We start from the raw sequence: 13,708 nt of genomic DNA, 5'->3' as shown, positions 1-13,708 counted from the left end.
GTATGTGCTTTTTCTCTTAACTTTTTTCTTACTCCTTCCTCTCCTACTTTTTTTTAGTCCTTTCATAGTATAAACATTTTGCCTAACTCCTAAATTAGAAACCTTGGAAATTTACTAAGTTTATTTCTCTTCTTCCATTTTTATGTGTAGGCGCCACCATTTTTTTCTCATATTCTTTGTCAGTCCTCCCATTTCTGAAGCTACTATGCCAGTTTCATTGCTAGTACTCTACACCACCACTGGAATTATCTTTCAAAAATACCAAGTGCCTGATAATTGATTCAGCCATTTTTCTATGCTGCTAATGATCACCAACATTATCCAGTTTAGATTTCCTTTATTTCTTTTTGAGAAGAAGCTAATAGGTAGTGAGATCAATAAAGGAACAGTGGTTTGGTAGTGAAGTAAGTGATGGGAAAGTCATGAGCCACGCAGCAGAAAAAATAAATCTTAAATAATTGAGTCCTTTGTAGAGCTAACTTATTATCTGTTCTCTTTCTTATTATAATTAGTTTCGTCCACTTCTGTTTTCTGAGAATTAAAGCTTCCCCAGAATTCTAGAATATTTTCACAGACTTTCCTCCAGCATAATCAAGTATGGTTTGAGCTTTTCTTTTTGCATAGTTTGAACAGGATAAATTACAGTGTTCATGGATAAAAGGTGACAGGTAATGTTATAAAAAGGCAACAGATTAAAAAAAGGAACTCTGAAACAAATGGAATAACATAAGGAGGAGTAGTTAATGAGATGTGGAATAATTTAATTAGTCTGGAACTGAGAATTTAGAATACAAAATAAAATTATGGACAATGCTTAAACTTTCAGCTTATTTAATCTAAAATAATTTCTTCAAAAATCTTATTTTCATGTTAGTTACAGGAACACACTTAAAAGAAGGGAGTACTTTAATTACAAATATGCTTACTTCCTTATTGTACTGTGGAAGATGTGTACTTTGAAAAGTCCCATGCCTTATGTCTGCCGGAGGAAATGGATGAAGACTAAAGCTTAATGGAATTTTTCATCTCATGGAGTCAGGTTGAATCTGCAGCTCTCTTAGGGAAACCACAGTTCCTGGAATTTTCTAACTTTTCTCAGGGCATTTAGACTGATCTTCAGGATTGGAATGAACCCCAAGTTCCCAAAGCAACTCTCAGAATTGACTGGCTTCTTTTGCTTTACTTATATATACAGAGTGATTGAGACTGATCTGTTTCTTATTCTAAAGCTAATTCAAACTTGGTACTTAGAGCTTGGTTCTAAATGAATCCTAAATGTAACCAACATTTGGGAAGAAAAGTTATCTTGTTGGCACCAAGAGAAATAGTAGAAGATGTAATCTTTAAATCACAAAAAGTTATTTTCTTGCACTGTATATACATTGGTTTCTGTCTTGCCTGGAGCTTCTGGTAGTGTGGGATCTAACTTGGTACCGACTGTGGTTAGTGAAAATGAGCATGACTGTGAGAAAATAATGTTATATGCTGTTTCAAGATGACGAGTCATTTAGGAAGCAAAGATATGCTTTGTTATTAGAACAGTGTGGAAGCATTTCATTTACCATAAAAGACAGAAAGAAAGATTTATATTGTGTCAGTACTTTCGGGATTTTTGGCTGTGTAAAGGTTATAGAGTTAAGGGATTTCATGAACAGAGTGAGTAATGGTCAGGTAAATCACACTTAATATAGCCTTTAAATTAATATAGCATGTTATAATGGTTAAGACCATGTGGCCTCTGGGTTCCAATCACATGGATTCAAATCCCAGCTTTACCAGTTGTTAATGATAAGATCTTGGGCAAGTTAGTGTGCTCAAGCTCCTCTTAGCTTTTTTAAATTTTTAAATTTTTGTTATTTTGAGAGAGAGAGACACTGCATGTGCTGAAGAGCACAAGTCAGGGAGGGGTAGAGAGAGGGGGAGAGAGAATCCCAAGCAGGCTCAGCACTGTCATTGCAGAACCTGAGGACGAGCTCGATCCCATGACTGTGAAATCATGAGCTGAGCTGAAATCAAGAGTCAGATACTTAACTGACTGAGCCACCCAGGTGCCCCTTTTTTTTTTTGTTGTTGTTGTTTGTTTGTTTGTTTTAAGTGGGAGTGGTTAGGGTGGAGGTGAGGAGACATTAAGTGAGATATAGCATGTAAATATCAGCAGCACAGTATAGTAGTAATGTTATTGTTACTGAAGTTCTTTTTTAAGCAATTTTTATTATCTTTAGTTTTCTATTCCCTATCATGGTCCTGATGTAAATCACGGGATCAAAAACAGAAACCTGAATGGGTATTTTCTTTGAGTCATAAAAACACAAGGAGATATTATGTCATAAACTTAAAATTTTAACTGCCCATATTTAGCTTCACAGATAATATGTCTTAACAACATCCATCTTGAAATTTCAAAATAAAAAAAAATTAAATTCAGTTAGCCTTGGATGAAAGTTTGGAGTTTTGGAATTTGTTATTTGAGAGAGAGAGATAGAGAGAGAGAGAGAGAGAGAGAGAGAGAGAGAGAGAATGTGCACACAAGTTGGGGAGAGGGGCAGAGGGAGGGGAAGGAGGGAGGGAGGGAGGGAGAGAGAGAGAGAGAGAGAGAGAGAGCGTGCGCGCGCACGAGAACACATCTCAAGCAGGCTCCCTGCTAAGCATGGAGCCTGATGTGGGACTTGATTCCATGACTCTGAGATCATGACTTGAACCAAAATCAAGAATTGGATGCTCCACTGACTGAGCCACACATGTGCCCCATGGAATTTGTTAGAACCTTTAGGTCACTAGAATGTTGTTAAGGCAGCCCTGACTCAGGGCACCAGTAGATCAAGTTGATGGGAGCCGCTGGGACAATGATTGGAATATATGCTTCCACAGTGACAGCTGTGGTTCATGTAGAAGGAAAGATAGACATACTTTCATTTTTAAGTGATCTGAAGTGTCTGGAAATAGAGTAGACATTTTCTTTTTTGAATGCTGCTTTGGTACCAGTATATGTTAGTTTTCATTGGTGTCACTTGACAGGGTTACATGTAATCTCGTTATCCATTTTTTGAATAACTATTACTGTATTAGACACTCTTACATAAGTACAGGATTCTTTAATCAAATATATATATTTTTTCACCAAAGGTTAACTTTTGTGACAAAATGTTCTTTATGAACCATTCATCTCCTTTAAACATTCCTATGTCTTTTGACATATATATCCCTAGATGACTTAGTTTTAATCATAAGACTAAAATCTATATTAAGGAAAATAAGTTTTGATGGAGGCATTTTATGTATCGTTAAAACTACTTTTGTTTTATTATCCCTCTTTCCATTGGGAAGGAACCTTGACAGTAGTTGTTAAAAAAAATATCTGGGGGCGCCTGGGTGGCGCAGTTGGTTAAGCGTCCGACTTCAGCCAGGTAACGATCTCGCGGTCCGTGAGTTCGAGCCCCGCGTCGGGCTCTGGGCTGATGGCTCAGAGCCTGGAGCCTGTTTCCGATTCTGTGTCTCCCTCTCTCTCTGCCCCTCCCCCGTTCATGCTCTGTCTCTCTCTGTCCCAAAAATAAATAAACGTTGAAAAAAAAATTAAAAAAAAAAAGAAAAATATCTGAAATGTTTATATTAAGTTGGGTACAATTTAATTGGACTAAAATATATATATATGTTTAACAAATAATTTAAAAAACACACGCTAAAGAATGGAAAGTGGTTGCTGTAGGTAGATATCTTTTAGAAAGCTTGAAGGGGCATCTTTTCCATTTCTGTGTCAGAATCCTTGAGAAGATCTGCTTGGCAGTCTCCATTTTTAAGAAGCTTCTCAGGGGGTGCCTAGATGGCTTGGTTGGTTAAGCGTCTGACTCTTGACTTCAGGTCAAATAATGATCTCACTGGTTCATGAGATGGAGCCTCAAGGCGGGCTGTGCTGACAGCACAGAGCCTGCTTGGGGTTCTCTCTCTCCCTTCCTCTCTTTGCCCCTCTCATGCATGCACGCACACTCTCTCTCAAAATAAATAAATAAACTTAAAAAAAAACCTCTCAGGTGATTTTTATGCATTGTAATGTTTTAGAAACATTGCTGAACTCTCCACCTACAGCTTTTATCATATTAGCATCTGCTCTTTTGATGGAAACTACTCTTCCTCCATGAGGGGAAGAACAAGGATGAGCCGAGGTACTGTACCTGATGACCTGCCCTGACCTATGCTGTGAAATTTCCCAAACTTTCAGTGTCAGCCTTAGTTTCTGCTCTAAGCCCTCTCTCAACTGTGGCTCCTGTGGTGACGGATCATGTGAATGGTGATACACACTTTATATGTTCCCTGAAGTGTCAGTATTTCCTAGCAAGGTAGGAATTGCAGATGAGGATATTTAAGAGAGCTTAAGTGGTCTTCTGGGGCCAGGTTTGAAACTGAGGTAAATTTATTTTAAAGATCGATACCTGCTACCCTCCTTTTTAGTGGGAAGAAAATGGGCTGTGGATTCAGATATGCTTGGGTTGGAAGTGTGCCTCTTTCATTTATTGGCTTTACTAGCAACTCTTAACACTTCCCTAACTTCGGTGTCTGCATCTAAAAAGTAGGCTCAATAATTGTTCAATTCTAAGGTTATTGTGAGGATTAATGACCTGATGCACATTTTTAGAATGCTTCAGCATATTTTTAATAGTTTTTCACCCAAGTAGGCATTTCAGTAAATGATGACTATTATTTAGTAACTTAAGATAAGGCATATATGCCTTATGAAGTTAACCATTTACAAGCTATATGATTTTGTCACATTATGAAGTATATATTTTTTTCTGTTCCAATGCGGTATGATAGCTAGAAACAAGGAAGATACAACATGTGCGTAGGGAATTTTTCAGGGGGGAAAAGCAATGTAGGTACCTTTTTTGTTGTTGTTGCTACCCATATCCTAGTAAGTTCTAAATTTGATTCTAGCCCAGACCTTTCTTAAATCTCCAGACTATTAAAGCTCTGATGTTTACATTGAAATCCCTGCAAGACATCTCCAATAGGTAATCCTTTAGTATGCCCTAGTGTAATTTGGTCTCTTTCTTCCAACAGCAGATCTTCTTCCAGGTTTCCTTATATCACTGAATGGAATTGTTATCCAACTTCATTCTCCACAAAATTGAATCTTTCACCAAATTCTTCTGTTAGCCCATAAATCTTCCTGCCTTCTCTCCGCATCTTTACCACCACCACTTTAGTCTAATCTGTCACCTCACACCTAACTCCTCCCCTTTACCTTTCTTGCTCGTCTCCGTAACTCAGCCAAATTTGGTAATTTTTCAATGAGTAATTGATTGATACTATATTTAAAACCCTGTGGTAATTTTGCCTTATTGACTTCTTCTGCCCCATTTTGTCTCACATATGTTCCCTCTCTAGCTGTGACTGGCCCTTCTGCTTCTCTTTCTTGACTCAGAATGTGCTTTTCTCATAATGCTTTGAGACCTTAGTACTTGCTGTTCCTAGACTGCCCCATACTTTTCAGATCTCATCTTAAGTAGTCTTTAGGTCTTTGCTGACCTCTGGGCTAAATCAAATCTCCTGTTATTAAATCTCATGGCTTACCCCTTCCCCTGTTTTTAATAGCGTTGATCTCTGTTTACAGTTACGTATTTGCATCGTTATTGGATACTGTCTGATATCCCAAATAAAATGTAAGTTCTATGAGGGTTGAGATTTTCCGTGTTTACAAAGGCCTAGAACAGCCCTGACAACAGATGAGAAGTAATAAATGACTGCCTGAAATACATAACTAGGCAATTAAAATACAAAGTGTTTAATTCTAAAGTGAGGTAAGTACAGATGGAGTCACAGTGTTGGCATATTAAACATTGTTATTTGGGAATACTTTAGTTATTGTAGCATTTGTTTGATCAGCCTCTAATTTTACTTTTTCTATTAAAAATAAAGATAAGTAGTATTTTGAATTTTAAATTTCCCAGTACAGATTAAGATCTTTCAGAAGTTGATTGTACTTGAATGTAGCTTCAGAGTCAAAACTTCCCCCTTTCCTCACATCTGCACAGGATTCGGAAGCTTACAATTCAAAAACATATAGCTGGTTACATACTTCTTGATGCTTACCATATGGAACGTGTTCATGTATGTTTGTTGCCTACGGCATAACAATTTTAAAATGCTACCAGAATTTTCAAAGTCAAATAATCATAGATTTTATAGTAGGTTTCTCAGCTTTTATAAAAATTAAAAAGGAATCAAGAAGATTAATATAATATTGGAATTAAGCTTCTGTGTTGCTCGTTGGTATTTGGACCTCAAGTTAAGTGCATGACTGTTGTTGGCAGCTTGAACTTTTATTCTGAAAACTCTTAAGACTTTAGTATTTTCTTGGAAGTTGGTTTAGTACTGTTGTTTACATTTTAAAATTAGTGCTTTGAATAAGATTTTGGTTTCCATCTCTCCTGAATTCTCCCTAGGAGTGCACAACTTCAAAAATAAAGAGGCACAGTCAGCAGAAAAACGAGGTGGTCTGAGCATTTATGCGTTAAATATGCATGTTAATTAGGAAAAAAATTAGAAAAATATGAAAACAGATGTTACATAAATTATTGCAGTCCCAGGGCAGCAGTAACTTATACACTGACAATAATTTTTATATGTGCATGTGTATGTCTATTTCTAGATTTTCTCAATATTTATGCAATTCCATAGAGGATAACTAGAAAAAGAACTGGTATATCCTTTCAGTGAGACTAATGGTAAACATTTTCTCTGCATATAGATGGCTGAAGAAGTCTAGTTTCATACAGTATTACTGTAGAGATAAAGCCTCTGTTAGCTAACTCTGCCTTGTAGGTCTTTTTCTCCTTTTGGTTTCTCTGATGGTATGCCAATAAAATATTTCATTGGATATATCCTGTCAGAGCAAGAAAGTAAATTACTTTCGGAGCAATGTATGACATGTAGAATTGACCTGAGTGTAAAGTATGTATTTAGAAATAAAACAAATTATAACTACTCAGGATACTGATTATATTAGCAGTTTTTCTTTGGTTGTGAATAGCCATTATGAAGTAATAGTCATCATTCTCTGAATAGTATTGACACAGTAGTGTGACAATATAGATTAACTATTATATAAACACACATTTGTGAAATACACATATATTGGAATAGTTGAAAGATATTTGAATGTCCTTCATTCTAAAGAGCCACCCATAGAATAAAAATGGTCTGTATTTTTACAAAGGAAAGATAAGAAATGGAGACATGTAGCAATTTTTAGCTCAACCATACAGAAAAAGCATGTGACTATATTACTGTCCAAGGAGTTGTAGACTGTATTTAGGTATCTTTCACACATATATTGTATAACTTAGAAATGAATTGTTGGTAATTTTTCAGATAAGATTGAAAGTTAAAATAAGGAAATGCTACATCAGAACGTAATAAATCATTCTCTTTATCAAACAAACAGAACATGAATTGTATTCAATACAAGAGCATAAAAGTTTCTGGACATCTGTTTAGAGGTCAATGCCACATTCATCTGTTCTTTACAAATCATACTTTGTTACTTGGTTTTAATAGCATATGATGCTAAAATGTGTTTTAAATAATTTCTTTTGAATCTCAGTAGGTTTCAGGTTATATCTATTGTCATAATGCTTTTTAGTTCTGTGGTATTGATTTATGTTTCACATTATAGTACCTAATTACTTTTGCCCTTTTGTACATATATTGAGCTACTAATAAGTTCTAACAGGTTATAGGGAGTAAACTATATAGGATGAAATCTAGAGGAAAGTGATAGTAATGTTTAGTAATTTGATATTATTATTAAGAGGTTCTTTACTTACATTAGATAGCTATTTAAGAAAGTCAGTTGTCATTCTTGCAGATTTCATGTAGATTGTATCTGTGTCATATGAATTATGGAAGAATATTAATTACAGGCGATAAGACATTTTTATTTTTCTCTATGCAAAAAAGCTAGGGAAATTACTTTTTACATCACAAATAATATTTACTTGCTGCACTGATACATCAGTATTTGAATTTGACATTTTATTAATGTTTGGAATCCTTTTCAATGGAATTTTTCCCCATATTTGTTTTCAAATGGCAGTTTTCCATTTTTTTATTCTTTGTAATTTTAGTACTTGGTATTATTTTACTATGTATTAAAATAGTGTGTTTATTATTTGAACACTTTCATGTCAATGAAATGAAGTCGTAATGTGATTTGTTTCATATGGAAGTGTTTTAGATTTAAAGTTTTTGTAGTGCCATTTATTTTAAGTAAAATAAAATGGCATCCTTTCTTCCAGAAGTTAAAATAGATGATAGAAAGAGTGATTAGTGAGTAGGCTAACACTTGTCGTCCAAAAGCTTAAAATAGTATGACCTAAATTTTTTCAGCTTGCCTTTTTATTGTTTGCTTTGGTTCAGGGTTCCTTTTGGGATAGGAATGTGTGAGGCTATTTTATTTATTTATTTTTCTAGGTATTTGCTTCTTTGTCAGAAGCTTGGTTGAGGGAAAACTCAAGTGATCTCTATTTCTTCATTCTTCTTTGCTTCCTGTTTGCCAACCAAGACTTGTATTTGGAGAACTCTGTTGTACTGAATCTGAAGTCATCTTCAGATTAGAGCGTGCATTTTCAGGTGTCAGTTCGATTTCTGGATCAATAAAGGTCTCCTGAAAGGTAAGCATATATTTATTCAAAATGTACCTTTAAAAATTGAATGCTATCAGTATCTGTCTTAGTCTCTGGGCTGCTGTAACAAAAATTCCATAGACTTGGTGACCTACAAACAGCAGAAATTTATTTGTAACAATTCTCACAGTCTTCACAGAGACTGAGAAGTCCAAGATAAAGGTGCCAGCAGATGCAGTGCTTGATTCACAGACCACCATCTTCTTTGTGTGTCCTCACATGGTGGAAGGAGTGAGAAACCTCTCTAAGGTCTCTTCTTATAAGGACACTAATCCCATTCATGAGGGTTCCACCTGTCATAGACTCTGGGTCTGGAGTCCTCTCTTGTCCAGCAAGAAAGTGGGATGCAGGACTAAAAATGCGAGAGAGGCTAATGTCCTGGGAGGAGACAAAAGTCCCCAGTAAGAGTCCTTGCTCTGTTTTTATGAGGATCAGAAGGCTTACAAGTGTGATGGACATGCACAAAGAGACAACGAAACCATGAACATGAACTCATGGGTGGGGGGAGGGGAAGAGGGTTTTGGAGATACGTGGTGTTAGAGGTTTGGGTAAATACAAAACAAAATCTGGGTGGAAGGTTGTTTACAGCAGAAGAGAGGCCCCACCTCTGTTTACCTAAACTGGCCTAGGGGACAAGAAAGCCTGAGCATGCTACCTCACTGTCCGCAAGGCATCTTTCTTTTGCTAATTAGCTCTGCTCTGGGCTACTTTGCCCCACTGTGGTCTGTAGCACTATTTACCTGTTTACCTAATTTGGTCCTTCCTTCCTGTGAAAGCAGCTTTCTGCTATACTAAGTTAGGGGGCCTTTCTGCCCTGAATACCTAATCTTGTTTACCTTATCTTGGATGTTTTCTTCCTGAGATTCCCTGTTCCTATACCTTTGTCCTATACTGGGGGCCTTTGCCCCATTTACCTAATGTTATTTACCTAAGCTTGTTTACCCAAACTTGGGTGTGTATATCCTATGACTTTCTATTTCTTTATGCCTTGTTAACTCACCCCTGCAAGCTCAGGGAATTCCTAAACTTATTCCACATCTCCACCCTTATAATCTATATTCCCATTTCATCGTGTATTCCCATTACATTGGGAATTAAGATTTCAACATGTGAGTTTTGGGGGGACATAAACACTTATCAATAAAATATCCTTATTATAGTAATATGTTCTGTAGATTCATTTGTGTGTGTGTGTGTGTGTGTGTGTGCGCGCGCGCGTGCGCGCGCGTTTACACAATCTGCCAGATTTAGATTGTAGGCTTTTTCAGGGAATGATGTTGTTCTCTAACAGTTACTCAGAGTTCCCTGATAACTTTCTTTCCACTTCTTACATCTATCTAGTCATCAGTTTCCAATCTTTTCCTTACCCTTTCCCTTATTGTTTTCCTTCTCCTTTAACTGAGCCTTCATAGGGGGCCTTAAAAAATGTCTTCCTGCCAGCGTACTTTTAGCACATTCCATATAGAAGGCTTTTTGGTATCCATGTCTCTTTCTGTCCCCCTCCCCGCCACCTTCATTAAATTTGTTAAAGGAGTAGCAAAACTAGAATTATTGAACTTAGAGTTGAAGGTGTCTCAGATAGGAGGAATTCACATTTATTTTAACACAACCACTGTAAGGAATAAAATTTACGTTTATGAGCCAATTTCCACAGGCATAAATGTACCAATGAAAGTGAAACAAAAGCTGAAATAGTTTTTACCCTAGCTACCTGGAATGTGTGCAGTGCTCTATTCTATTCTACTCTTTGTATATTTCTCTTACTACATGCTGCTTCCCATAACTAAATTCATTTCCCTGTCTAGTAACGGATTGCCTTTGCAATTTCAGGAACCATACTTTACATCACCTGTGTGTAAATCATCACCTGTGATACTTTACATCACTTGCTCATGACTGACTCATTGGGAAGTAAATGGAATTCATTTGTTTTCTATCTCAGTCAAGCTGCCCTTTATCTATCTTCTCCATGCTTCTCATCTCTCTCTATATTCACTACAAGCTATCACATGTTGTGGTCAAAAAGCTGGGTAACTGCTGGGAAACACCAGAGCACTTAGTTGGTTCTTCTATAGTGAGAATACAGGTACAAATGGTCATATCTCAAAATTTGAGGAAGGGATAAACCTTAGATAGAACCATCCCTTATAGTTAAGTATATATTTCTTTATTCTCTTCTTGCTTGTTCTATGTAAATTGTATGTGCATGCTGATGCCCTCAAATCATTCTGGGTTTAACACATTTTTAACTTTTTACGTCCTCTATATCAGCTTAGAATAACCCAGATCCTTTTGCAAAGTGATCTCTTTCAGTACCCCCTTCCCATCACATTGATCGTTTTTGTCCTTTAAAAAATTGCAAGAATTTTTTTCTGATTATAAAAGTAAAAGCTGTGGTAGAAAGGATGGAATATATAGAAAAGTAAAAAGATGATAAAAATTATCCCTAATCAAATGCAGAAAAAGAAATTCTAAGAGAGAAGTTCATAGTGAAAAATGTTAACAGTAAGAAAAATGAAAGAGCTCAAATAACTATATGCCTAAAGGAACTAGAAAAAGAACAAACTAGGCCGTAAGGTAAGAGAATAACAAAGAGCAAAAATAAATGAAAATGAGACAAAAATGACAAGAGAAAATATCAGTGAAAGTAAGAGCTATTTTTTTCCAAAATACAGACAAAACTAGCTACATGTCAAAAAAAAAAAAAAAAAAAGAGGACTCAAAATTAGAAATGAAAGAGGAGATATTATAACTGACACCATAGAAATACAAAGATCAGCGGTGCCTGGGTGGCTCAGTCATTTGAGTGTCCGACTTTGGATCAGGTCATGATCTCACAGTTTGTGAGTTTGAGCCCCATATTGGGCTCTGTGCTGACAGTGTGGAGCCTGGATCCCATTTTGAGTTCTGTGTCTGCCTCTGTCTTTGTGCCTCCCCTGCTCGTGCTCTGTTTCTCTCTTTCTCAAAAACAAATAAACATTAAAAAAAGAAAAGAAAAGAAATATAAAGATCATAAGAGACTACTGTGAACAATTATACACCAAAGAATTAGGCACCTGGAAGAACAGAGAAATTCCTGAAAACTTACAACTTACCAAGGCTAAATCATGTCAAATAGAAAATTCGAACAGACCAATCACTAGTAAGGAGATTGAGTAATCAAAAACCTCCCAAGAAAGAAGAGTACAGAACCTGATGCCTTCACAGGTGAAATCTACCAAACATTTAAAGTAGAATTAATGCCATTCCTTTTCAAACTCTTTCAAAAAATAGAAGAGGAGGGAATACAGTTGACCCTTAAACAACATAGATTTGAACTGATGTGGATTCACTTTTATGTGGATTTTTTTGATAAATATAATATTGTACATGTGTTTTATCTTAATGATTTTCTTAATAACAATTTCTTTCCTCTCTGTTGTAAGAATATAGTATATAGTACTTATAAATACAAAATATGTGTTAATTGACTGTTTGTGTTATTGGTAAAGCTTCCAGTCAGTAGTAGGCTAGTAGTAAAGTTTTTGGGGAGTCAAAAGTTATCCATGGATTTTCAACTGCATAGGGTGCCAATGTGCCCAACCTCCACATTGTTTTAAGAGTCAGCTGTATTTCCAAAGCCATTTTATGAGGCCAATATTACCCTGACACCAAAACTGGATAAGGATGCTACAATGGAAGAAAATTACAGGCCAACCTTCCTGATAAATGTAGATGCAAAACTCTTGTACAAACTGAACAGAAGTAAATTCAACAGTCCCTTAAAACGGTCATATACCATGATCAAGTGGGATTTATTCCAGGGAAGCAAGGATGGTTCAACATCCACAAATCAGTCAATGTGATATACCACATTAATAAAATGAAGGACAAAAATCAAATGATAATCTCAGTAGATGCAGAAAAAGCATTTGACCAAATTCATTCATTTATGATAAAAACTGCCAGCAAAGTGAGTGCAGAGGGAATGTACCTCAACATGATAAAGGCAGTATATGATAGGTCCACAGCTTACATCATACTGAATGGTGAAAGCTGAAAGCTTTTCTTCTAAGATCAGAAATAAGACAAGAATGGCCAAACTTGCCTTTTCCCCCTTTACAAGGACCTAACTGTTCTTTACTTGGATTTTTCATCAGAGTTATTTTTGCAGTGAGTAATTATGATGGATGAGGTAATGTTCCCTATATACAAAGAGCCAGTCTCACCATTTTTATTTGACATAGTACTGGAAATCCTGGTGAGATATGGCAAGAAAAAGAAATAAAAGGTATTCAATTTGGATAAAATGATATTTGGTGATAAAATAATATTTTTGTAAGGTTATCTACTGCCTTTGAAGAAATATCTCACATATCCTGGACTTTTATGAACCAGTAAACCAGAGCTTCCTGGGCCTTTTGCTGAAGTGTCATTCTCAGATTTCTTTTCGTTATATTGCTGGATTTGCTCCAATATTGCCTGGATCTCATTGTCATCTTTATTCCTAGGTTTCCTTTAAGTAAATTTTCAGAAGGTTAAGTGGTGAAAGGTGTATTTTCTGACTTGTGATATTAGATAATTTTTTATTGTTTTTATAAAATATTTTTCTTTTATTCTCACAGTTGATCATTTTGGTGGGTATTTCTAGATTTAAAATGATTTTTCTCAAAACATCAAAGACTTAATCTCTTTCTGCCATCCATTGTTCCTCCTGAGAACTTTGAAGCCGCTGTCACTGAAAAGTGTTCTAGGTGATATCACAGTGAAAACAAAATAGAGATCATTCTTAACTTCATTAAGCTTGAGTTTTAAGGTAGAGAAGTCCACAAGAAGCAAGATAAATGCATTAAATATATAGTAGGTTAGATGGTTGTGCTATGAAGGCAAGAGTTGGAAAGGCTCTGATGTGAGCATATTGCTTATGTGTTCACAGAACAACAGAGTGGTCAGTGAGGCTGTAGCAAAGTGAGGTGAGAGGAGTAGCGATTACACTGTAGAGGAATCTGGGAATTATCATGTGGTTTATTGTTTAAAAGAATTACAGTTAA

At 36.0% G+C, this 13,708-nt stretch overlaps 1 protein-coding gene across 11 annotated transcripts in view; it reads left to right on the top strand.

The window, feature by feature from the left end:
• TBC1D5 (TBC1 domain family member 5) overlaps positions 1-13,708 on the top strand; it is a 548,599-nt gene that overhangs the window by 129,678 nt on the left and 405,213 nt on the right. For 5 of the 11 annotated variants that reach the window (XM_043595489.1, XM_043595479.1, XM_043595481.1 and 2 more), the window contains exon 3: positions 8,467-8,666. The exons of the other annotated variants lie outside the window; for them this stretch is intronic. The gene's annotated coding sequence lies outside the window, so the exon portion shown is untranslated. The remainder of the gene's footprint in view (positions 1-8,466; positions 8,667-13,708) is intronic. 11 annotated transcript variants of the gene reach the window in all.

Source organism: Prionailurus bengalensis, chromosome C2, assembly GCF_016509475.1.
Source record: "Prionailurus bengalensis isolate Pbe53 chromosome C2, Fcat_Pben_1.1_paternal_pri, whole genome shotgun sequence".
In the NCBI taxonomy this organism is placed as follows: domain Eukaryota; kingdom Metazoa; phylum Chordata; class Mammalia; order Carnivora; family Felidae; genus Prionailurus; species Prionailurus bengalensis.
The sequence above is the reverse complement of the archived record's forward strand: the minus strand, read 5'-3'. Positions and strand labels throughout refer to the sequence as shown.